A 24,540-nucleotide genomic window follows, 5' to 3' on the forward strand; every position below is an offset into this window, starting at 1 on the left:
ATTTCTCAGAAAATTCCTGTGAAATGACAATTATTTCTTTGAAAAAAAAACACCTTGTAAGATTGGTTTGATGACCCTCATTATGCCAGTAAGGAAAATGAGACTCAGTAATTAGCTCCCAGGGGCACATTCAGAGGATTAACTTCCAGCCTGGTCTTCAGCAGGGTACATGACAGGTCTGTGAATCCCATAAACTATGAGTTGCTGCAGATTGCTAAACTTCCGGGTGGCCATCCGGGATCCTATCTCCCTTCGTGGAACCCTATTAATCCCGGGGTGTGGGGGGGTGGGGGAGTGTCTCTGCTCAATAGTAGAGTCAGAGCTCTTCCAATATTTATGCAAATTAGTTCTTCACAATTCAGTGTCTGGCTTCTCTGGGAGTCAGCCACTCCGTGGCCCGGCCACACAGGGGGACCAAGATAGATGCACAGGGAAAACAACGGGGTTTAATTTCCCTTGCCTGTTTCTTGCTCTCTGTAATATTGGAGATTAAGCCAAAATTATAGAATGGACTTCTGCTTCCAAACCTATTATTTACAGTCATTCTGCAAAACCCCTTCTTCCTGGATGGAAAGCACCTATCATTTAAATTGTCCTTGTTACTAAAGAAGCTGTTTCAGCCCTCACTGAAGTAGGCCCAGGTTAGGTATATAGAGATGGGCTCAAGATAGAGATGTCCCATTTGTTTTTTTTGTGAGGGGAGAAGGCTTGTAACTCAGTTGACAACTATGTGATGAAACACTAAGCAATAATCTGTGAACCTGAACACAAATAGAAGTCATATACAATATAAACAAACTGTCTAGGTTTGTTCAAACAGATTTAAACTGTTTATGTGGCTCTCCATTTCTCCAAATGAAGTCTCTTTATCTTGGGCCACCCTGTGCATATACAGAGAGGGATCAAAAATCTTTGTACATTTACCAACAACAACAAATGTTCAATTATAAGTGTAGGAAGTGGTCCCCCCATGTATACAAATGCAGATTAATGTTTTAATCTTGTTTATGAGGCACCATTATTCTTAACAGCAGTAATTAAATACCTGCTGTGTGCAGAGCACTGTACTGAATGGGTGGAGGGTAAACAATAGAAGTAAAAGATAGGGATGCACACAGTAAGTGCTCAATAAATAAGATTGAATAAATAGGGAAGGACCCATGCCAACTCAGTTGGCTACAAAGTCCGTTTGAACTCTCTTATAGATTCCTTCAGATCTTGGTCATGGTGATGGGGATGGGGGGGCGGGGTGTGTGTGTGTGTGTGTGTGTGTGTGTGTGTTTTCAGGGAGTTCAAAATATTCCTGGTCACCTGTACAACTCCATTAACTGAAGCAGCAAGGCTTAGGCCTGTGCCTGGGAGTCAGAAGGACCTGGGTTCTAAGACTAGCTCCACCACTTTGCTGTGTGACCGTGGTACTTCTCTGTGCCTCAGTTACATCATCTGTAAAATGAGGATTAAGACTGTGAACCCCATGTGAGACAGGGATTGTGTCTAAACTGATTAGCTTGTATCTACCCCAGTACTTAGAACTGTGTTTGACACATAGTAGGTGCTTAACAAATACCATCAATATTAGCATTATTATTAAATTACGCACAATGTCCATTGCACATGAGTGAGATAGAACTCTGATACCAGGCTCTGCCTCTCACCCATTCTAGACCCGATCGGCTCAGTGCCTTAGGCTCCCAGGGAAGGCAGGGGATGGGCACAGCCTTTGAAGAGTGGCTTCCTGAACTTCTAGCTTGCGACTCCTGACTTTGGCAGGAACCGTTCACTCTCAACAACCACTGTAGCTTCAGTATCCTGCCCAGGTCAAAGGCTCACGAGCCTCTCTCCAACCCAACTTGTCGGTAGAGTCAGCTGAAGGCAAACCTTGCTTTAGTTTAAAAAAATTTTGTCGAGCCCACCTCTTTTACCTTCACAATGAAACTACCGCAGTTTATCCATAGAGAGCTTTAAGCCTCAGTAACATCTTGGTCCTTAATGTTAGATTCGCCTTAGTCAAATTTGGGCCACTCACCTGGGCTAGCTCTGAGCTGCAATCAGTCAGTCAATCACCTGCTGTGTGCAGAATACTGTACTGAACACTTGGGAGAGTACAATATAATGGAGTTGGTAGACATCTTCCCTGCCCACAACGAGAGGGAAATCAAGGCAAATACTTGTACTGTACTTTCCCAAGCACTCAGTCCAGTGCTCTGCCCACAGGAAGCGCTCGTTAAATTCCACCGATTGAGTGAATATACCCTGGAAGCCTTTGAGCTCTGGAAGACGACAGGCTGCCTGTTCAGAAGCAGTCACTCAGCCCAGGAGCTCCCTGAGGCAGGCCCAGAATCCCACATCTTCCCCAAACCCTGGGCTTCCTGGGTTGAGAAGTTTTTTAGCTCAACAAAAGACATCCTGTCCTGTGAGAGCAAGCTGGAAAGGGTTACAGGGTCCTGGATATGGGGAACAAGCACAGCTGGAGATTGTCAGGGGCTCCCAAAGGCAAGCTTGAAAGCCAGCAGGAAGGTGTGGGTGGAGAGGTATGGTCAGGGTTGGGAAGGGAATCTGGAAGAAGGAAACTGTTTTATCCTTGGAAAGGGAATTTCACTATGTCTTCCAATCCCTAGAAACGGTGTTGCTTAGTGGATAGAGCACAGGTGTGGGAGTCAGTAGGACCTGAGTTTAAAGCCAGTTTCACCCTCTGTCTGCTCTGTGACCTTTAGCAAGTTACTTAACTTCTCTGTGCCTTAGTTACCTCATCTGTAAAATGGGGACTATCCTGTGAGCCCTGTGTGGGACTGCGATTGGGTCTGCCCTAATTAGCTTGTATCCACCCCAGCACTTAGTACAGTTCTGAGAACTGAGTAAGCATCTAACAATTGCCATTAAAAAATTCACTCCCTGAGTGGCAGATCCTTTTGTTTGCAGCCCTGAAAGGAGAGATACGAAAATAAACTGGGCATATCTTCCTCTGTCATTATAGAAACACCCCAAGAAAATGAATAGCATGGAGTGTTGGAATTAACTCTGAGGCTAGCAAAAAAAAGATCTGCACAAATTCAAACACTATGTGTTTGTTTCCTTAGCCTAGTGAGCTTAGCCAACTCCACTTTATTTTGGGGTGAAATGTCCACCAGAGGGGAAATTGTGTCCAATGAGCCCAGTAGGGAAACTGAAGTGTCTCTGCGATCCTCACCTTGTTCCTGCCATTTCATTCATTCATACATATATATTTACTGATCGCTTACTGTGTGCAGAGCACTGTACTTAGTGCTTGGAAGAGTACAATACAATAATAAACAGATACTTCCCTGCCCACAACGAACATTTGACTTTTCTCTGGTCCATCCTGGGTTACCCTTTACTTTGCTCATTGTGGATGATCAATAATAGTAATGATGATGATAATAATAATAATGTTAAGTGCTTACTATGTGCCCAGCACTGTGCTAAAAGTTGGAGTAGATACTATAGATTGATATAACTGATTGATACAGGATAATCAAATCAGATGAGTCTCATAGTCTAAGGATGAGGGAGAATGCATGTCTAACTCCCATTTTATGGAGGAGAAAACTGAGGGAAAAGTATGGCTCTGAGAGTCAGAGGACCTCAGTTGTAATTTTGGCTCTGCACTTGCCCACTGTGTGATCTGGGCAAATCATTTAACCTCTCTGTCCTTCAGTTTCCTCGTCTGTAAATTGGGGAGTCAGTGCCTGTCCTTCCTCCTCCTTAGACTAGGAGCCCTTCTTGGGACAGGGACTGTGTCCAATTTGATTATCTTATATCTACCCCAGCTCTTGGTACAATGTTTAGCCCATAATAAGTGCTTACCAAATTCCACAATTCTTATTATTTGTCTCTGCAGCATCTCCAGGAAGTTGGCAAGGGGAGATATTTATCCCCACTTTCCGTTTGGGAAAATTGAGGCACAAAGAGGTGAAGTGACTTGCCCAAAGTCACCATGTCAGATCAGAGATGGTACTAAATATTGTGACTCCAAGCCCAGTGCTCTTTGCTTCAGGTTACGCTCTGCCTCCCACAGACATTTGCCAAGATTTTGAGAGACGTCATTCTTTAATGAATAAAACACAAGATTGTCAGGTGGAAGTTGACGGCTAAGGGTGGGATGAGGGGGGCCGCTGCACCACAGTTGGTCCGGCCAAAGCCTCCCGCTGTCGAGATCCCCTGGGTCCACGTGGTTGTAATGCTGCAACATACGGAGGCTCTGAAGGTCTGACAGAGGCCTTATGCTTGGACAAGAGATCAAGTTAGCAGCTGCTCCTATTCAAAGGGTTAACACAGAACCTCGATGTGAAAGTTAAACTATAACCGCTAATCTGAAGGTCAGCTTAAATGGGCTACATTGTGGAGGAAGGGAGAGGAAGCGGTAGCATTTCCAAGCCTTAAATGGATGTGAAGTTTAGTGCCGTGGGGCTTCCTTCAAATTCAAAACTATTCCTCTTCAGTTCCTTGCATGGCCCTCTATCTCTCTCTCAGGTTGGGCTCTCCTGCTCTGAAGACTTTTAAACAGTCTCACCAGCAGCCGCTGTGTAACAATGTTCCATGATTTGCTCTGTCACTGGTCCAGTTTAATCTAAGTGGCATGTCTCCTGATTTCAGGGTGTATTCAGCAAATGTTTCAGCTCAGCAGAGCCAGCTGGAAGTAGCTAGCGCTCTCTCTCTAGTCATACTATTTTCCTGTCCCTGTTATTTGGACTTCAGAAAAGAGGTAGTTAAACAGACTTATAGTCTAGAGTTCCAGTTCCTTGACCAAACTCCAGCCTGGACAGGACAGAGTATACATTTCTGGTCCCTTACACCACCTGGCTTCCATAACAGTAATAATAATGATTAAGTACTTACTATGTACTAAGTGCTGGGGTAGTTACAATCAGCTCAGACCCCCCAGTCCTTGTCCCCCATGGAGCTAACTGTGTAAGGGAAGGGAAAACAGGCATTTAATGCCCATTTTATAACTGAAGAAACCGAGAGGTACTGAGAAGCAAAGGGATTTGCCTAAGACCACCCAGCAGGCAAGTGGCGGAGCAGGGCTTAGAATCCTAGTCCCCCAACTCCTAGGCCCTTTGTCTTTCCGTTATACCGCACTGAGGAGATAGTTCAGACAGTAGCTTATGACCCTCCCGTAGTTCCTCCATTCTGGAAAGAGCAAGACACTGCAATTTGAGATATTGCACTTACCACGCAATGCAATAGAAGCAGTGGGACCTGGTGGAAAGAACATGAGTGGGTGTCGGGTGACCTGTGTTCTAATCCCAGCTCAGCCCCTTTTCTGCCGTGTGACCTTGGACAAGTCACTTAACTCTTCCCTTCCTCAGTTTCCTCATCCATAAATGGGGATAAAATAGCTATTCTCTCTTTCTCTTAGACTGGGCACCCCACACAGGGACTATCTTGTAACTTACCCCAGCAGTTGAGTACTTGTTGAGTACTTGGCACATAGCAACACAACACATTCCACTGTTATTATTATTTTAATTTGACCACTAAGATCCTTTCAAGTTCCAGGATTTGGGAATCACCTCTGATTTGCAATGGACAAAACAAATTCAATGGACAGTTCTGCCTCATCTCCTCTAGTGCTTCTCTGTAGCTGTGACCTTCCCAGCTTCTTGATGTTTTCTCATGGTTTTGTGTTTTTAACAGAACTATGTCAGTCTTTTCAAGTTAAATAGATAAAAGACCATTTTTCATATTATCCCCATCCCTCATATCTCTAGAGCAACTAGAAAAAAAAACCATTCCTCACTCAAAGTGTTGGTGAAACCTGGAAGTGGAATGAGTGGTATTTTTGAGCCTCACTGTGTTCTCCTTCAGAACGTAGCTTCATTTAGCTGGGACTTTCCAAACCACCAAGCCCACAGAGTGGTTTGGTTTGGAAAGAGGCCTCCAGGCTTTCGAACTACTGACCACTTCCCATCCTCTTTTCTCCTCCCTTCTCACCCATAAAAATTGCTTCAAGTTCTACTTCCATGGAGCCCATGGAAGGCTCTTAGTAGGAGATTCAAGAGACATTTTTTAGAGGAGTGGTCCAGAGTAGGTTATTAAGGGGAGATTTAAAGATATAAGTGGGGAACCATTTTACAGCTGAGGTAACTGTGGCACAGAGGAGTGAGTTGACTTGACCAAGGCCACACAACACACAAGTGGTGGAAACAGGATTAGAATTCAGTTTCTGTGACTTCCACTCTTTCCACTAGGCTACACTTTCTCATCAAAAACATCCACCCGAAAGCAGTCGTTGCATCTAAAAAGTCCGTACAGTATTCTGTTTCAGTCTTCAACAAAATAGGCCCTCAAAGTATTTGCCCTCAAAGAAAATTCATGAATATTACAGTTCATTTTGGCCTCAGCTCAGTTTTAGTCTTGGCCTCATCATCAAGACAGTCTCTACACAAGCACCCTTGTTCCTGAAATATCAGTCCTAGCGAGAGAGATAATCACTGATCTCACAGGAGCTCACTTCCTGAAACAAGCAAATGCCAATGCATGAGAAAGTGAAATTGCCCATACAAATAGAGATCATTAGGATACAGAGTAATTATGCCAAAGTACCAAAATTAAACTGCAGGAAAGTTTAATTTTTTCATTGAAATACTGGTTTTGGAGAAAGTAATCTATTAGAAGCCACTGCATTTGAATATATCCAATGGCTTAAGGAACATATAAAAGGAACTCTTGGAAGTTAAAAGCCCTGGATTCTAATCCTAACTCAGACATCAACCTGCACTGTGGCCCTGGGGCAAATGCTTAATCTCTCTTTATCTCAGTTTCCTCAGCTGTAAAAATGGGGATGACATACCTGCTCAATCAATCCATCAATCAAATGTATTTATCTAGTGCTTACTGTGTGCAGATTACTATCCTAAGTGCTTGGGAGAGTACAATATACCAGTTGATAGACATATTCCCTGCCCACAGTGAGCTTGCAATCTGCAAGCATAACTGCAATCTACAATCAGAAATTATGACCTCAGTGAAGGACAGGAACTGTGTCCAGTCAAGCTATCTGGCATCTACCCCAGGGCTTGGCCCAGTGTTGGCACATAGTAAGTGCTGAAGAAATACCGCTATTATTATTATTAGAGGAGTTGGCAATCTGATGGTGGAGACAATAAATATAAAGGGAACAATATCACACAGGTTAAGAGTGAAGAAACAGATGCTGTGTAAATGTAACTCACACATATCAAGTTCCTCTTAACTTATTAATTTGGGGTTCTTCAATTCTGCCTCCAAACTCTGTAAGATTAATAAAAATGGTGATATTTAATAAGGGCTTGCTATGTGCCAAGTACTGTGGGGTTGATACAAGATAACCAGATTACCCACAGTCCCTGTCTCACGAGGGTCTCCCAGTCAAAGAGGGAAGGAGAATGTTATTTTACCCCTACTTTACAGATGAGAAAACTGAGGCAAAGAGGAAGTAAAATGATTTGCCCAAAGTCACACAGCCAACAAGTGGCAACTCTGGAACTAGAACCTGGGTCTTCTGACTCCCAGTCTTGTGCTTGTTCCGCTAGACTGCCCTGCCTCCTTGTATGCTAGTCTGTTCTGGGCTTAAAAATCATAGTGGAAGAGGAGTTCATAAATTGCTGGATTGTTGGCTTGTGTTTAACAGCTCACGCTGAAAATTAATTCAGTCATATTTATTGAGGGCTTACTATGTACAGAGCATTGTACTTATAAGGCAGTGAACTTCGGTACTTTGATATTCTTTGAGCATTTTGATATTCATCCCTCCCCTACCCCCAGCACTGTTGCACATGTGCTATTACTTTGTAGTTTCCCCTATCTGAAATTTTCTTTAGAGAGTCTATCTCTCCCATTAGATTGTAAACTCCTAGAAGGCAGAGATTGTATCTACCAACTCTATTGTACTCTCCCAATCAAGCAAGCAATCAATGGTACTTATTGAGCACTTGCTATGTGCAGAACACTTTGCTAAGTGCTTGGGAAAGTACAGTACGACAAAGTTGATAGACAGGATTCCTGCCTCCAGTGAATGAAGCACTTTGTACTGTGCTGTGCTAGCAGTAGGTACTTAATGATGATCATAATAATGATGGTATTTGTTAAGCGCTTATTATGTGCCAAGCACTGTACATATCATTGATTGGTGAACAAATTTGAAGACCATGCTGGAGAAGGGGAGACTTTTGACTGATCAGTACTTATGGTGGATAAAGGATAACCAGGAAAGGAATAAGGAATTAAGGCCTTGCTGATTCAAAGGGATGACTCCCATTATCTATGAAACAGCTTAGTTTTTTTTTATTATTCTGACATCCAGACTGGCATCCAGACTAGATTTCACTGAGCTCTGGTACAAATGGAAGCCACGCATTTTGGAAACATTCTGTCCTATTGGACACTGTTGAAATGTTCCGTTATTCAGTGCATCTTGTGCTGGGGTCAAGACCTTCTCATTATTGATGTGTCCTTGGGACATTCTACTAGTGCAAACTCTTTGCTTCCAAAATTATATCCTTGTAATTTCCCATAAAATTTCAGTGAGCTTATAAATTTGAGATAATTTGACACATGTTGGTTTACCCATTTTCCAAGCGGGTAATTTTTCATGTCTATCAATGGTGGTTCTCTACAGAGGATACACATTTGGAAACAGAGGAACCCCAAAAGATCAGTATTTTCAGATGTCCTTGACTTGTGTGTTCACACCAGCTGTTAAATGGTGTGAATTCACACTCAACTGGAATTAATAAAGCAAATCTGCTTGGGTTGAGAAGGTGTACTTTACTTCTGCTAATAGAATCAGGAGGCTTTTGGGTGAGAAAGTGCTGGTATATCCCCAGAATAGACAGCTTTTCGGTGAATTGGGCCACTGACTGTATTGTATAAAAGTAAGTTAAGATTCTCATTTGTTCCATTTCCTGGAGTAAAAATTATTGGCTATCTTCATTACAAACTAGCAGCTGCCCTCATTTCCATAAAACCAATCCCACTGTCCAAACCTCTGCCTGGAGCAATCTGGCCCCTTCCACCAGCTCTGTTCTTGGAAGAAACAGAGTTTTCAGGCTTGTCTGACTCCAGGAAATTGGAAGCTATAATAACTGACGCACAATTAGGTCTTCCTTCTCTCCTCAAAGCAATGGATTTTTGCCTCACTTCTTGTGCAGTCAGTAAACAGGGACCGAAGCTACCCCTAGCCCACCCCAAGATCTAGCTCTCCCACTGGTTCTCTGTTTCTGAGAGATCTCTGTGCATAAGGAAGCCAGGTGATATTTGGCCCAGAGGACAAATCTAATCAGGTGAAAACAATTCCCAGAATCTGCCCATACAAATTCTGCTTAATAGCCCTCAATCAGCTCTCTCCCCCCATCTCTAGTTTTCAGTCTCCCTCGAGGCTGTGAGCTCGCTGCGGTCAGGGAATGCGTCTATTTTATGGTACTCTCCCCTGTGTTTAGTACAGTGCTCTACATGCAGTAAGTACTCAATAAATATGATTGACTGACTGACTGAATGACCACCTTACCTCACTGAACTCCTACTACAACCCAGCCTGCACACTCTGTTCCTCTAATGCCAACCTACTTTCTGTACCTCAATCTTGTCTACACTGCAACAGGGCAGCCTGAGTATTAGGAAGACTTACAGAACTTAGCTGCCACCTCCACCAGCTTTCTTGCCAACATTTCACCTGGGATCTCAGCTTTTTCAGTGTAAATGGGCAGAAGCAAAGGTTAGGTGGTGAGGAGCAAAATGAACAAGAGAGGCTTGCAATCTCTTAGGCAAGCCATCATCCCCTAGCCACCCCCAAATCCTCCTTCTCAGCTCCCATCTCCAGTGGAATCCAACACATCCTTCTTTCCCCACCTATCTCCCAGACAAATTTGGTCCTGCAAGTTGAGAGTTGAAGGATTTTTTTTTCAAATGGGGATAAAGCTTAGTTAATGCCTGAAGAGGGGAGGAGTAAATGTCTCCCTGAGGAAATATTAGGGTAACCAGGGAGCATGTAGTTAAAATTCTTCCTTGCTCACCGGGTGATTTCCTTTGCAGTGAGATGAGAGGAAGAGACGGGTAGTCTAATTTCACCCAGGCTTGAGACTGTGTGCCCATGATATTGGTGAGGCTAGGGAAGAGCATGGCTGTAGGTGAATGTTCTACTAATGATTTTTCTATTTTCTGTCTTCTCTCTTTCCTTTCTGGGGACTGGGCTTACCTGAATCAGAAAGAAGAAGAGATGGAAGGAGAATCTGTCTGTCTCGAATTGGAACATCAAGTGGTATCAGGTAGAGTTGATTAAGTGGGATTTAATCTTCCTTTTCCTGACTGAACTTTGTAGTTCCTGAAGGCAAGTCTATTTACCCTCCAAGAATTGTTGAGGTTCACTGGAACACAGGAGTGTGGGTTATTGGACATAATCTAGACATGCTTTGTGGATCACAATTAAATATTTTCAGGAATTTTTCTTTGATTCTAGGATTGGATATTCAGATCTGCCAAATCTTGATGCCAGTGATGAGGTGGGACAAATTCCTTGCTCACTTGCATCTCTGACACCTAAAGAAATCTTTTGAGATGTCAGTGGTTGGAGTCGGCCTTTCTGAATTAGGAGAAGCAGCGTGGCTCAGTGGAAAGAGCACGGGCTTTGTAGTCAGGGCTCATGAGTTCGAATCCCAGCTCTGCCACTTGTCGGCTGTGTGACTGTGGCAAGTCACTTAACTTCTCTGTGCCTCAGTTCCCTCATCTGTAAAATGGGGATTAAGACTGTGAGCCCCACGTGGGACAACCTGATTCCCCTATGTCTACCCAAGCGCTTAGAACAGTGCTCTGCACATAGTAAGCGCTTAACAAATACCAACATTATTATTATTATTAATTAGGGTTTCCTATTTTGAGTTCAGGAGTAGGAGGAGGGGAGCAAGATCAGGATTATAGACAGGATTTTGCCAGTAAGTGAATGCCCAAACTCTATGTATGCATGAATGATCTTGGACCAATCACAAAAGACAATTTTAAGGAGACAAAACTTTGTTTAGAGAGAGTTAGCGTAGAAATATATATCCTTTCTGCCAGTTTCACAGCATTAATGATGCTTTATAAATGGGACTGGCAAAGTTAAAAACCTGGCTTTCCCAAGGTTTCAGGCTGTGTCAGACAGACAATCCAACGAGGATCCAGGTCTTATCACCCCAATTCTGATGCTTTGCCTTTATGCTTCCCCATTTATCAAGTGTGTGTGTATGCGTGTGTGTGTGTATATGGGTATATACATAAAAATATATTGATTGATAAATTAATCTACAGATGTAGGTATATAGATACATGCGGAAATTGTTCTGAAGTCCTCTAGCTGTTCAAAAGAAAGAGGGACAGCATAATGTCTTACTGCCCTTACCAGTCACAGCTATCAAATCCTAGTTTCCAGCCTCCTCTGGGTAGCCTAGTGAGCAACACATGTTTATCTTCTCCCTGGAAAGAGTTAATAAACTTCAGGCTTTATTACTTGGAAAATCGAAGACCCCTTTATATGTGTACGAATTTAGAGAAAGTACAAATGTACTTGAAGATTAGAAACTTAGGCTTAGGCTGATATGGATGGCTTCAGCACCTATGCATAGATTCCATTTTTTTCACATTCTCTCCACCCTCATTGGGAAGAGGCAGGTCTCTTCTTCCTTAGTCACTCTGAAGAAGAGAAGCCGAGGCACATAGTTATGAAGGAATTTGTAGGGTGAAGGGGAAAGTTATTCTGAAACTGAACTCAACTTCTGCCCTGTTTTTCTGGGCAAAGGATATCCTTGATCTCTGAAGTCTCCAAATGCATTCCCTCCTCATTCCATTTTCTCTTTAGTGATTTGTTTGATTTTTAAGAATGAAACCTTGCAAAATCATCCTAGAAAGCAAATTCAGCAAGAGAACATCAATTATATCATAAACTGAGAAAGGACTGAAGCAACAGCTGGATAAAATAACCTATATTAAAGTCAGCAGGGACATTCCAATGTCGGGAAAACCAAAGCTAAAAAGATGGGTCTCTCAGCAAACCCTGAAGATCAGCAAACTGGGACTCTGTTCTGGTGGAGAATTCCTTCTGCCCACTCTGGATGGAATCCTGCTTCTGAAGGAGATGAAATGAAGCAGCCTGATTACTCTGGATGGATCACATGACTAAGATGGCATCTCACAGAATCTCTAAGATGACCAGAGTTCAGGCCACTTAAACACCTTAACCTTCCTTCCCAAACAGATCATTTTCTGGGATAGATTGCAAAGCACCTATGGAAAATACTCCTTGGAGAACCTGCCTTTCTGTGTCAAGATTCCTCAAGCCACATCCTGCCCTCACCAAATGCAGCATCTCAGGAAAGAGTTAAAGAAGATCTGCCTTCTGATTTTTGGAGAATTTCGCTTCTTGGATTATTCCAACTCCCTTCTCACTCCCTTTAACTAGGGCTGTTGGTTTATCGCAAAACTCTCCCTCCTCCACACACTAATCTGTCATGGTGCAATGTGCAATCCTGATATATTTAAAGGAGTCCAGTGAAACTGTCTGATGTGTTTGGAAAAGTGAGTCCCCTAAGAACAGAAAACTGTATGCACTAAAAGCAGCTGTTCTGCCTTCACAAAACGGATGATAAATCATGGCCTCTGTTTGCAGCAGCTGGTCTGGATTGTGGATTTCCCAGGGCCCTCAAGCAGCCTTTTTCTTGTTTGCATGCCGTCCCTTGGTGTGATATGATGTTATGATCGATTATTGAAGGGGAATGAAGTTTCCATCTTGAAATGTCTTATTTGGGTCAGTCAAACAGACAAGAGCATTTCCTATGCTCCTGCTGTGTGCGAAGCAATTGACTAGATGCTATAGGGGTTATGGGGGAAGAACAGAAATGTGGTCCCAGTCATCAAGGAGTTTAAAGTCTAGTTATAGAATCACAAAGCCTGGAAACTGGAAGCTGGATCGTCAAGAGATGATCCAATCTTAACTCCTGCTTCCAGTCAGATGAGTGTCTAAATCTGCATCCTCCTTGCATTTCCTTTCCTCCACACTGCTGCTCAGTCAGTTTTATTTATTGAGCACTTACTGTGTGCAGAGCACTGTACTTAGCACTCGGGAGAGTACAAAATAAAAATATAGCAGATGCATTCCCTGCCCACAATGAGTTTATGAACTTCCAGCCAATAGATGACTTCAACAGCTTTTAGGTAGAGGTGGAGGAACCTTTGTAGTTTAGTTCTCCAAACCAAACCAGGCTGGCTAATCTTTGAGTAGGTTTTCTCATGCAATTCTGGGTACATCTTGTTTCTGGTTAGACCATAAAAACTGCCAAGCCAGTCTTCCTCATTTTGTCACCCCTCCCGTGCTCTGCTTCCCATCCAAACCAGGAAAATTAAGCACGTCATTTTCATTTTAACAATACATTTTCTTTATATTTCCCTCAAATTTTCTGAATTTGAGGAAAATATTTAGGTCAACTAAATAGTAAATAGGTTCTCCTCCTTTCCCCCTCATCTCTGTTTTTGGTTTGTGAACAAATTGTTCTTCAGTAGTAAAAGAGAAAATTTTCATTGTCCATTCAATGGGAAGAGCAGCAAGGGCTTTGGGAGGCTGGCAGAGTGTGTCTGCAATTGCACACTTAACTGAGTATCTGCAGAGTGGGGGTCTGTGCTTACTGTGTGCAGAGGACTGTACATTAAGCAGATGAGAAAGTGCAGCACAATAAAGTTTTTTTATGGTATTTGTTAATGCTTACTATGTGCCAGGCACTGTATTAAGTGCTGGGGTAGATAGAAGCTAACCAATTTGGATGCAGTCCATGTCCCACAAGGGGATCACAGTCTTAATCTTCACTTTAAAGATGAGGCAACTGAGGCATAGAGAAGTGAAGTGACTTGCCCAAGATCACACAGCAGACAAATGGTGGTGCTGGAATTAGAACCCAGTTGGTAAAGTTGGCAGACATGATCCTTTCTGTCATCTCCTTTATGGCTGTGAAATTTATACCTATTCCCAGACTCTTGGGCAGTTTCATCAGGCCCCTGGGTCCCAATAATGGACAGATGGGGAGGGAAAAGGAGACAAAAACAGTAAAGGAGAAAAGTAGTAGAAACAAGGTGCAGGAAAAGAACAGAGGAAGATCTGCCAACGAGAAATCCCCAAGAGAACAGGACTCAAGGTTATGAATACAGGAAAGAGGAAGGGAGGGGAAGAAAGGAACGATGGAGAGATCTCATAGGAGCACAAAATAGGAAGAAATAAATAATTGGAGGAAAGTGCATGGATATTGGTTATTAAAGAGCATGGATAAATGAGAGACAGTGGAAGGTGGTGAGGACAGAGTGGATGGGTGAGGAGGGACGAGAGTAGGGTGAGGGTGAAAGAGGGATGTCGAAAGGGTACCTATGATGGGAAGAAAAGGTCATAGAATAAGAGCTTTCTAGACCCTTCCCCTGTCCTGATCAGGATTGGTGGGAAAAACTGGGCTGAAGAAGTTGATGTACATGAATTTCTAAAGTGTACCGTGAATATAGAGACAGGAAGACAACTTACCAAGATAAGGAGTGAGAAACAAAACACTGGTGTTTTAGGGATGGATGAAAAACCAGAATTTGACTGACAAGGGCTTCTCTCATTTGGCTCCCAGGCACATTTTTCCGTTCATTATCGGAGGGGGATAATGACACGACTGGACAGCCAAATGTTTCGGCAGCGTGTAGTTCTTTCTGAAAGTCTGACATTAAAAGGTTCAAACCCTCCAGCAGTTTATCCTATCCATCGGAGCTCAACAGGATCACGGTTTTTCAATGAAGAACAAATTATAGATAAAACTTTGGATGAAGAGAAGACCAGCTCTCCAGCCAGACAGCCATCAGAGCCTCTTTCTCAGGCTTGTCCAGATATTTCTGAAACTTGTTCTTAATTTATCCAAGTGATCATCCTTTGTGGAACTTTTAAATAGCAGGAATGACTAAAAGGACTGACTAAGGAGAGGACTCCTGGATAAGATTTATGAAATGGGGAACTCAAAGCAGGCAATGAAAGAGCTTTTTGTAGCTACCAAAGTGATTTGTACCCAAAGACAGAAAGGACAATGAAGTTACAAACGTGAAAGAACCAACTTCTCTCTGACAGTTCTGTGTTGAATGCCATCACTCAAGCTGTTGCATAGAAAGATTTGTTTCTGGCGCTTATTTTTCCCATACTCCCGAGAGCCTTGAACATGACTCCTCTTTCAGGCCAGCTTACTGATCTGATGGGTTTTGGTTTTCTCGAAGAAAGGGCCCAGAAGGAGTTCTCAGATCCCTGCAGATACCTCTCCTCTCCTGCCATTACAAGGAGGGATCCCAAACAGTTTTATTTCCTCCTCATTTTCAGCAGCTCACCGCCCCTTCCCCAAGAACACCAGGGTCTTGCCTTTCCTGTCCTGTGTGGGATCGATGGAAGGAACAGCTGTGAAAATCCCTAGTCTGTCAAACTAAAGGTGCGAGAAAGGATGCTACCTATTTGTTTGAAAGCGAAACATCAGCCAAATTGGTAACGTTTACGTCTGCTGAGGGCCAGTACGCTGCTGCGCAGCTGCTCCCTGACTGTGCCATCTTCACTCCCGGATTTAGTGGAAACAATCAGAAGCAGGAAAGGAGGCAGTGAGGGGAAAAAAATCTGGAGGAAATTTCAGCCAACCAGCCAGCCAGCATGGCCCTGGGGAGAGGGTATGTTATAGCAATGGTCAGAGACTGAGTTGATAATTAAGAGTAATAGTACTCGTTGGGGTGTGCTGTGTGCCAACCACTGTGCTAAGCACTAGGGAAGATACAATTCCATCAGATGGGGAATCTTTAATCCCTGGCCTGAACTTTTGCCACTAGACCACAGTGCTTTCCGTTTGCTACAGTATAGTATGGCCCCTGTCCACAAGAAGGACTCAGTCTAATAGAAATAACCTTGCATGAGCAACACAAATCTGCTTGATTCAGAGACTAGCAGAATATGCTGAGGAAGATGAGTGGGTTAGGGATTTGACTGGGGGTTTGGAAAGAAGACGGAGCGGATGTGGGAATAATAAGTGTTTAGCAAATACCATCATCATTATTATTACTATGGGACAAGTACATCCTCTTGTCTCTCATTCAATCCATCATATTTATTGAGTATTTACTGTTTGCAGAGCACTGTATTAAGCAATCAATAGTATTTATTAAATATGTACTATATGCAGAGCTCTGTACTAAGCACTTGGGAGAGGGTGATACAACATAATTAGCATTTACGTTCCCTGCCATAATGAGCTTAGAGTCTAGAGTGGGAGACAGACATTAATATAAATGAATAAGCAATTTATAATATATAATTAAAAGCTATGTATATGAATGCTAGGGGGTTGGATGAATATTATATGTCCAAAGTGCTTGGGAGAGTACTCATTCATTCAGTCATATTTATTGAGTGCTTACTGTGTGCAGAGCACTGTACTAAGCTCTTGGGAGAATACAGTATAACAGCAAACAGGCACATTCCCTGCCCACAAGAAGCTTACAGTCTCATACTGGCTCTGCCACTTCTCTGCTGTGTGGCCTTGGGCAAGCCACTTCACTTCTCTGTGCCTCAGTTACCTCATCTGTAAAATGGGGATGAAGAGTGTGAACCCTGTGTGGGTCAGAGGATTGTCTCCTGCATGATTTGCTTGTATCCACCCCAGAGCTTAGTATAGTACCTGTCACATAGTAAGCGCTTAAGAAATACCAGTATTATTATTATTATTACAGAGGGGTTTACATATAAGAGAGTTGGTAGACATGTTCAACTAATCGAGGACATTTATTGAGCGCTTTCTGGGTGCAGAGCACTGTAGTAAGTGCTTGGGAGAGTACAATACAACAGAGATGGTAGGCAAAGTCCTGCCCACGAGAAGCTTATAGTCCAGTGGGATTCTCTGGCCCTACTTCCCTCCCTCCTGGATTTGGTAGATGAAACCGGGGTATCCAAATCCTTCCAGGCAACTGAGCTCTGGTGCCTCTGTCCCAACTGCCTGGCCCAAATCCGGCCCCATAGAGTTTTTTTTTAAATGGTATTTGTTATGCACTTACTATGTGACAGTCACTGTTCTAAACACTGGGGTGGTTATAAGATAATTAGGTTGTATGTAATCTAGCACTTAGTTACAGGGTTTAGCAGATAGTAAGCACTCAAATGCTATTACTACACTAATAAGAAGAATAAGAATAATAACAAAAGTTGGGCAAAAGGAAGAGGATGCAGGATAGGATAATCTTGAAATGTAATTACCAATTCATTTCGAAAAGTAAAGGCTGCAGAATGTTTGTGTTGTTTTTAATGGTTTTTATAACACAAAAGGAAGCCTCTTTTGTTTCCTTAAATCAGTTTGGTTAACAGGAAAAAGAAAGTATAAATTGCACACCTGAAGAGCAAATGTGGAATCTTCAGTCCTTCTGGACCCTGACTTTCAAATTAGCCCATTGTCTTAAACCGAGTACCTGCTGGGAGGCTTTCCTGAAATGACACTAAAATGATGGCTGTGGAAATGTGAAAAGAATGACAGGATATGATTATTTGCTATAATGTGTAGTCGATATTATTAACTAGCATTTCCTGTTCCCTCTGCAACATATTCAGATGGCTTGTCTTAGATTTTTCTGCATTGCCAATTCCCCGGAAAGCTATCCATTCTTGGGAAACCAGGCATTGCAAAACTTTTGCAAAAGTTTGATCCACTTAGACAACTGAAGTTCAGCTAGCATGCAGGTCTCTCTGGAAACTTTGCTGTAGTAGAAACTGAAATACTACCTGTTATCCTTCTTCTTCCAGCTCCCACTATCTGTAGTTCATTTCTTTCTGCCTTTCCCATTAGATTGTAAACTTCTTGAGGGCAGGGAGGTGTGTCTTCCGTTGTTTTCTGTCAAGCTCTTAGTACATTGCTGTGCACCCGTAGCAAGTGTTTGGTTCATAGCCTTAACTGAGTGATTAATTGATAGAAAACAGAAACTCAAAAATAGATATGATGTTGAAGAAATCCCTTCAGATTATGCTTTCCATTGAGGCAGATTTTTCTCAGCTGCTTCCAGTGGTGGGTTTTTAAGTTCCTAACTGAACCCAGCAACAGAGAAAATCACATCAGTCCGGCCACTCAGTATGAATGCCATTTTGATTCTCTTGAGACAAATGCAAACGTTAATCTAGATATGTGGTTTCAGCAAACATTCATGTTTCAAGGGCAGCGTAACAATATTTTAGGAAGAACACCACAGTCCAATTAAGTCACTCATGGTAAAATTAGAGAATAACTCCCCGCGCATACCATTTTAATTTGCATTTCCTGTTCACCACCCAATTCGCAGGGTAAATCCACTTCTGCCTGGCCAGATTGGCTCAGTTTAATTTACTCCACACACTGTCTTGGTGCTGTACAAAGTGCCGCTATTAACCAGTAATGTTTTAAATAACTTGAAGTGGGCAGTGCACTAGTCAGTTTAATTTATGACTTGTTTGGATGCCCAGTGAACCATGTGAATTGAGTTTGCAGGTTCAATCATGAAGCTTGATCAACCTGAGCAAAGAATTTTGGGCTGCTAAGGGGTTCCAGGGTAAGTCACTTCACTTCTCTGTGCCTCAGTTATCTCTGCTGTAAAATGGGGATTAAGATTGTGAGTCCCAAGTGGGACAGGGACTGTGTCCAACCCAATTGTCTTGTATCTACCCCAGTGCTTAGTACAGTGTCTGGCACATGGTAAGTGCTTTGCAAATATCGCAATTATTATTATTAGATACTGGTCAGTTCAAAGCCTCTGGAAAACAGTTGGGGTGGTGGAGGAAGACAGGTGCCGGGAGAGTGATGGACCAGGGGAGGAGAGTCACTGAGAGACCAGTTCATCGATAGCCTGGTTCTGTTGGGCTCCTCTATGCCCAATTCCAAGCTCCCTAAGATTCTGCTGCTTCTTTGGGAGAAGGGACAGAACCCCCATCTGTATGTGGCCTGGTGGAAAGAGCATGGGAATGGGAGTCAGGAGACCCAGGTTCTAATCCCGACTCCACAACTTCCTGCTGTATGACCTTGGGCAAGTCACGTACTTCTCTGTGCCTCAGTTACATCATCTGTAAAATGGAGGTTAAGATTGTGAGCTCCACGTGGGACATGGACTCTGTCCAATCCAATTAGCTTCTATACACCTCAGCTCTTAATTCAGTGCCTGGCACACGGTAAGCACGTAACTAAGACAATAAAAAAAGACAAGAATAATATAATAAATATAACAATGATAATAATTGTGGTATTTACCATGTGCCAAGTACTGTGCTAAACTCTGGGGTAGATGTTCTCCAATTCATTCATGCAATCATATTTATTGAGCGCTTAATGTGTGCAGAGCACTGTACTAAGCACTTGGGAGAGTAGAAACTAACAATAAACAGACACATTCCCTAGTCTGATCAGACACAGACCCTGCCCCAGTAGGGCTCACAACTGGGAGAACAGTTTAGTTGCAATTTAATAACAACAACAAAAATAATAATTGTTAAACACTTGCTACATACCAAGCACCAAGTGCTGGGGTAGATACAAGATAATCAGCTCCCACATGGGGCTCACAGTCTAAGTAGGAGGGAGTAGGATTTAATTGTAATTTTACAGTAGAAGAAATTGTGCTTTTTAGGATCGGGCATACAGACAGTCATTGGAGGGGATTGGTTGAGGTCACATGACAGTTCCTGGACTGCATTGGAGCCTGGGGAACCATTTCCCCATTCTCTTGCACTTTCGGCTCTCTCTGAAGATCAGTAATGGTGAAGGGCAGGATGTAGGTGGTGAGTCTGCTCTGTACGTCAGGAGAGTTTTCTGGGGTTTCTCTCCAGTTAGGAGCTCTGGGTCTAACTATTGAGGGGGCCGCAGCCAGCCTAGTTCACCTTTTTTCTTATGGTGTTTGTTAAGTGTTTACTATGCTTCAGGCACTATTCTAAGCACTGGGGTAGAAACAAGCTAATCAGGTTGGACACAGTCCATATCTTAATCCTCATTTTCCAGATAAGGCACAGAAAAGTGAAGTAACTTGTCCAAGATCACACAGCAGACAAGTGAAGGAAGGATCTGGGTTTAGAACCCAAGTCCTTCCGACTCCCAGGCCTTTGTTCTGTCCTCTAGGCCATGCTGCTTCTCGAGCAGACTTGAGCCAACTCAGCTCCAAGAGGCGCCATCCGCTCCTGCTCCACCAGTGTCTGGGCCAGCTGACTTCTAAAAGAAAAAAACAAAACCCCAATCCTTTCTGCCAGCACCTCTGCTCTAACCCTTCTGGGCCTTATTGAAGGAGGAGGAAGTGAAGGGCTTTGATGTACAGCTGCATGGTGGCTAATGAGGCCGGCAAGAGTTCAAATTCTAGGGGGAAATCACCATCCAAGCTTTGATTATTCAGCAGGGTCATAGAAATCAGCAGCTGCACGAGTGCTGGAGGCATCTCTTCTGTAGACCCAGATTGAGTTGGTGTGGGACGAAGGATTCGCACAGCTTTCATTTGGCTAGACTTTTCCAGCACTTCCCTGGCCACTTTTTTTTTTGACATGAGCTCCAGAGTACAAAACTGTGTAATTCTTTCCCTAATAATGGACCAAGCAATTTGATCTGGATTGTAAAGCAAACTGGAATACAAACATGAAATGAATTCTTTCCATTCCCCCATGTGTGATCCTCCCGCCCTCCCCAATCCCTTTTTCTCCTCAGGCACTTTCTAGTCTAGCTGAACAGCCAGATTCCTCCTGCTTGTCTTCCTGCTCTTGCTGGGGCCAAAACAGAGGCATTCATGGTAGCCAAACCTTGGCTGAAGTAGTCTAAGACAGTGTCTCAGCAGAGGCCTGTGTCAGGCTTCAGGGGAAGAGGAGAATTTTTTTTTCCAGTGGTATTTATTAAGTGCTTACTCTGTACCAGATGTTGAGGTAGATACAAATGACTCAGTTTGGACACAGTCCAAGTTCTACATGGGGCTCAAATTCTAAATCTCCATTTTAAAGATGCGGTAACTGAGGCACAGAGAAATGAAGTGACTCAACCAAGGTCACACGGCAGACAAGTGGCAGAGCTGTGATTAGAACCCAGGTGCTTCTAACTTCCAGGCTCTATCTACTAGACCACGATGGAATTTGTCAGTGTGGTAAAGGGACACTCGGGAATGACTCAGAATGAGGAAAGCGAGGTGGCTAAATGATGAGCATAAGGGATATTTCCAGGCAAGATAGAAGAAGACAGGGTTGGAAGAATAAAATCATCATTTACCTCCATTTCAGAGCCACCAGGAGATGACATGTCATGACCAAATCGGGGAAGCAGCATAGCCTAATGGCAAGAGCCTGGACCTGGGTGTCAGAGGAAGTGGATTCTAATCCCAGCTCCACTATGTGTCTGCTGTGTGATGTTGGGCAACTCATTTAACTTCTCTGTGCCTCAGTTGCCTCATCTGTAAAATGGGGATTAAGAGTGTGAGCCCCACATGGGGCAGGGACTGTGTCCAATTTGATTACACCTCTTTTCTATTCTAGTGCTTAGAACAGTACTTGGCACATAATAAGCACATACCAAATACTATTCTAGTGATGCTTCTTCACTGGCATAAATGAATAAATTTGATTTACTATTCTTGGGCTTTTAAAAAAACCTGTGGTTGGTGTGGGATTATCCCACCCCTCTCAGTTCTCTTCTCTCTAAATGCATCCAACCCTCATGTTCCGTTGCTCTGAAAAAAAATGAATTATGAGAAAGTTTGCGGGTAAGTGAGCTGTGTACAGTTTGACAGTTGGTCTTTGAAAACAACCCATAACCTAGAGCAAGGCATCTTGATGAAAATGGAATGTGTGTTCAGAAAACAGCTCTTCTGATTCCCCCAATACCAGTATCCTGCGGTGATAAACATAGATGAGATTGCAATTTTAGTTTTTTGTTACTTAGGATTGCAACAGAAACTTTTGGAGAAGGTGGAATGTTTAGTAGATAAGGTCTTTAAAGGCCAAAGGATGTCTTAAACATGAAAATATATAAGAATGATAATTGTGGTATTTGGTAAGCACTTACTTTGTGCTAAGCACTGTACAAAGAATTGGGGTAGTTAAAAGATAACCAGGTGGAACACAGTCTCTGTCCTGAATAGGGTTACCAGTCTAAGAGGGAAGGAGAACAGGGAGCCTGGGGCTCAGAGAAATTAAGTGTCTTGCCCCAAATCACACAGCAGACAAAGGGCAGAGATAGTAGTAGAACCCAAATCTCCTGACTCCCAGGTCAGTGGTTTTCCCACTAGGGTTAGTCGAGGAAAATTTCCAATGATAGTACAGTACTCTGCACACAGTAAGCACTCAATTAATAATAATGATATTATTATTATTATATTATAATGAAATAATAATAATGATAATTATGTGAATGATAATGTTAGAAAATCACTTGAAAAGGGATGGGAGAACTGAGCCCACCTTATATTTCCTTTGGGTCATCACGTTACTCTCCCAAGCACTCAGTAAATATGATTTGATTGATTTGCTGCCAGCAGAAAATCTTTCAGTGGAAAGGCTGAGCCCCTAATGGGCACATCTGCTCATTGGTGAGGGCACAACAAGGATTGAAACAACAGTTGTCCAAACCTGGTTTCTTCGGCCTGGATAAGAGGGCTGAGCATCTCATTGCTGCTTCCAAAAGCAAGAGTTCTGCTCCCAGGTAAGCCGTCAGACACCTAAGAGCAGCTCCAAGAAAACAGTTCAGATGTGTCCTCAAACCTAACCTAATTATCAGAAAATCAACACAGCTTCTGGGGAGATCTCACCCCAAGTTAACCCCAGATGAAAGAGTTGTGTAATACAAGGTGCTCAGCTTTTTGAAATCAAAGGGTGATGGAGTGAGTAGAGGGTGGGGGTAGTGACTAGGAGGACATGAATCCACCCTTCCACCTCCCTCATGGAAATGTCACTCCAAGTAATGAGAATTCTCGCAGGGCTCAGGTCAGCCTCAGAAATCACATGCCAAATCAAAAATAAAACTCAGGCAATGAGTAGTCACTCTTAACCATGTCAGATTGCTCTTTCTGTGGTTCCTCCTGGATTTCCTTGGATGAAGAGCTTTGATGATGGAATGTTTGTTCTTCTGCTCTTTGAGATGATTTTTAAAGCTGCAACACATACTATTTGGGGAGAATGGAACCACTTGAAAACATAAGCAGTCACCAGTCTTCAATGGCAACTAATGCATTTTAAAAAGGGATTTCTTTCTTGCATTTTGATGGCTTCTTTCTTTGTTTCTCCATTTTGCGGTCTTCTCTTACCTACTGTAAATAGGACACTGTAGTGGAGGAAAAACTACAGCTCCTGCCAATTGGCTTCAAGACCTCACACCCTTTAACTCTCCTCAGTCCCTCCATTCAATTAACAATCCCTCTATTCAGTATTCCCACTTCAGACTTTTTGCTTGTGCCTTCCCTTGCTCCACTTCTTTAAACAGTGTCTCTACCTTCCCTTCAAACATTTCTAAAAAGTCAACACCTCTTTCCATGGTTAATCTCATGCCATCATTTTCAATCGCTTTGCAACTTATGTATTTATATAGTAGTTATGGAACCTTTTTATGGTTTTTGTTAAGTGCTTACTACGTGCCAGGTACTGTATTAAGTACTGGGGTAGATAAAAGATAATCCAGTTGGATATAGTCACTGTCCCACATGGGCCTCACAGTCTTAATTCCCACTATACAGGTGAGGTAACTGAGGCATGGCAATTTGCCCAAGGTCACACAGCAGGGATGTGGAGTCCAGGTCCTTCTGACTCCCAGGTCCATGATCTATCGACTAGACTACATTTCCTATGTGGCAAGGACTGTGCTAAGGACTGGGATAGATATAAGATAATCAGATCAGGCACAGCCCCTGTCCTGCGTGGGGCTAACTAGGAGAGGGAGAACATGTCACAAATAGGGGACCTGAGGCATCAATAAGTGACTTCTTAACTAAACTGTAAGCTCATTTTGGGCAGAGAATATGTCTGATGTTATATTGTACTCTCCCAAGGGCTTAATACAGTGCACTGCACACAGTAAGCGCTCAATAAATAGTACTGATTGATTGATTGGTACAATTTAAGATTAAGCTGGGAACAACCCAGATACTGAATCCTTCTGTATCTAGCTTTTCTGACTCTCTTTCCCTCTCTCAAAGTCAAATCAGCACATTCTCCTGGTTTGGGAAGCTAAGGGAGTTCTCAAACCACATTTCCTGTTTCCTTTAATTCAGCTATGCACTAGGCTTTATAGTTCTGTCTTTCCCTTGGATCCTCCCTTTTAACTCTTTAATCATATATACTAGATTCTCCTGTAACACAAAGCACATGTCCCAGTCGAAACTCACGTCCAGGAAAACTTGCAGTCAGGGCTGCACACATTTGCCCAACTATATCATCTGGCATCCAATAGTATTCTACCTGGGCAGACACACACTTGGGGCAGGACATTCCCTAGTTCTCTTTCAGTGCTGTAGCCAAGAAGTGCAATCAAAGCTTGTATTATGGAAGAACTGAGTGCTCTCTTGTTTGAA

This window comes from Ornithorhynchus anatinus, chromosome 13 (genome assembly GCF_004115215.2).
Source record: "Ornithorhynchus anatinus isolate Pmale09 chromosome 13, mOrnAna1.pri.v4, whole genome shotgun sequence".
Classification (NCBI taxonomy): domain Eukaryota; kingdom Metazoa; phylum Chordata; class Mammalia; order Monotremata; family Ornithorhynchidae; genus Ornithorhynchus; species Ornithorhynchus anatinus.